Genomic DNA, 2,611 nt, shown 5'->3' with positions numbered 1-2,611 from the left:
GAGTTCGACGTATGGAGTTGTGGGCTTTATCGGAATGAAACTCTAGCGGGAATTAGCCTACAATAACAGCTTTATTTATATTGCGACTTTTAATATCCGGAATAAAATATGGAATCGATGCCACGACACAATGAATATTTGGTTATTGAAGCACCGCTTTTTTAATGACCATATCTGTCAAGAAAATATCCATATGCTACAAGTTATCTGCGATGGAGTTGTAAACTGTRTGACAGGTAAGATTGATTGATTGATCTTTATAATTTGAACTAAATTCACCTTTTCATAACAATGATGAAAATGCTGTTTCATTCTAGTGATATGTGTGGCACAGTGAACATAAATGTTTCAAACGTTAGAAATAAGGATTTAAAAGTGCCTCGAAGTAATTATGGAACATGTAAATTACCATCCATGACATCTTCAGTCTAATTCTATTAAAATGGGAAGATTGGGAGAAACACATTCTATCAAATATGGAGAATAGTATGTATCCACATGTTCCTAAATAACTTATTTGAATACAAATATAAATACTATTACATAAAAAATCTAATCTTAAATGGAATTTATGATTTTATCATTATTAATTTAAACATTACCATAGAATATACATTTTAGGCTACAAAAGTTTTCAAACTAACTGAGGTGTGACACAAAATTATTGTATCAGTGTATTATTATAATTATTTGACTAACTTCCCATGAGTTTAATCAGCATATTTAATATTTCAATCAGAATAAAGTTCTTACTTAATTAGCAATACTCATTTTAACACATTTTATCCAACAGCTCCCAATAAAGAGTGTGATAACAACAGTGCCAGATGTCAGTAGATCCTCTGTCTGCAGTCTGCTGTGTTGTGGCGCCCTCTGCTGCGTGAAGGGGGAAGGCCAGGGCCAGGCAGGATGGAGAATGTGTTTGAGGAGGGGATGAACCCTGTGATCGTGGCCCACTACAACCACTCTGGGAAGTGGGGTCGGCCGAGGAGCAGTGGGGTCTGTAAGACTGCTGTCCTCCTCCTCATCTGTATCCTCATCGTGCTGGAGAACGTTACAGTGCTGCTGGCGTTATGGAGGAACAAACGCTTCCACAGCCGCATGTACTTCCTCATCGGTAACCTGGCCCTATCTGACATGCTGGCCGGGGTGGCCTATGTGGTCAACATTTTCACCTCTGGCGGCAAGACCTTCTTTCTGACACCGGCCCAGTGGCTGGCAAGAGAGGGCAGCATGTTCGTGGCCCTCAGCGCCTCCACCTTCAGCCTGCTGGCCATTGGCATCGAGAGACACATGACCATGGTGCGGCTGCGTCCGTGCGAGGCAGCGGGGCGTGGGAGGTTACTGGGACTGCTGGGGGCATGCTGGGCCGTGTCGGTGCTGCTCAGCGCCCTGCCCTCCCTTGGCTGGAACTGCCTGGAACACCTGGCCTCCTGCTCCACCGTGCTGCCGCTCTATGACAAGAGCTACGTGGCCTTCTGCATCAGCGTCTTCAGCGCCCTGCTGGTGGCCATCATCATCCTCTACATCCGCATCTACCGCCTGGTGACGTCCAGCGGGCGGAGGGTGAGCAGCAGGCCCTCGGAGCACTCACTGGCCCTGCTGAGGACGGTGGTAATAGTTCTGGGGGTGTTTGTGATGTGCTGGGCCCCACTGTTCCTGCTGCTGCTGCTGGATGTGGGCTGCAGCCCTGAGCGCTGCCCAGTGCTCTACCATGTAGACTGGTTCATCGCCTTGGCCGTGCTCAATTCAGCCGTCAACCCCCTCATCTACACACTGTCCAGCATGGAGATGAGAGCAGCCTTCTTCAGGCTGCTGTGCTGCTGTCAGCCTCACCTGGAGGCCCCAGCCTCCATGGCAGGCAACCCCCACCTGGGGACAGTCATCCCCACGGCCGAGAACAGCAAGTCCAGTGTGGGTGGAGGAGGGAGTAGGATAACGGGGGCTGCCAAGTCTCTGACCCGGGGGAAGGTGACCACGCCCCTGAACTCTAATAACCAGGGCCGGCCGACCTGGTGTCAGCGGTGCTGGTCAAGGCTGGTGCACTGCCGTCCCTCAGCAAGTTCTGATTTGACAGCTAATTCACTGTAGACTGGTCTGTATGTGCTCTAGTAGTCTAGCCAACTCCTCTGACTATCGTTATCATGCGATGTCTGTCATAGTTGGCTAAAGCACATGCAGATCTTGGACCAGGCTAGATTCACACTGCATGGATAACTGGCAATGCTGTGAGTGGGCATTGTACAGGCATGGACACTGGGGCTATTTCAGTATGCATTGGTGAAAGTATTGACTGAAGAGACCTTGGGTAGACACTCGGATGAGGTTTGTACTGATGAACTTGCTGTAAAGCAGGGGTTCTCACGTTTCTTTGACCCGTGACCCCTTTTATTACTTTTTTATTGGGTCTATGACAGTCTATTACAAATCAGTCTGACAGTATTTCAATCTGAAGTGCCTGAAGTGGCTGTCACTCAGAAATGTATTCCAGCTTCTGCCTGCCAGCTGTAAAACTTTGTGTAGGCTATCTGCCCCTCCCCTTTGAAGCTTGGGTTACTGTAGCCTACTGACGATGTTACAAGAGTAATTCAGATGTTAGAGAGATATGTTT

General features: G+C 47.9%; 1 pseudogene; it reads left to right on the top strand.

Annotated features, from left to right (window-relative positions):
* Positions 1 to 2,162, top strand: LOC111976131 (sphingosine 1-phosphate receptor 3-like; annotated as a pseudogene).
* The last annotated feature ends 449 nt before the right edge of the window (positions 2,163 to 2,611 follow it).

The sequence above is a fragment of the Salvelinus sp. IW2-2015 genome, linkage group LG16 (genome assembly GCF_002910315.2).
Source record: "Salvelinus sp. IW2-2015 linkage group LG16, ASM291031v2, whole genome shotgun sequence".
NCBI lineage: Eukaryota > Metazoa > Chordata > Actinopteri > Salmoniformes > Salmonidae > Salvelinus > Salvelinus sp. IW2-2015.
This window is presented reverse-complemented; position numbering and strand designations above follow the sequence as displayed.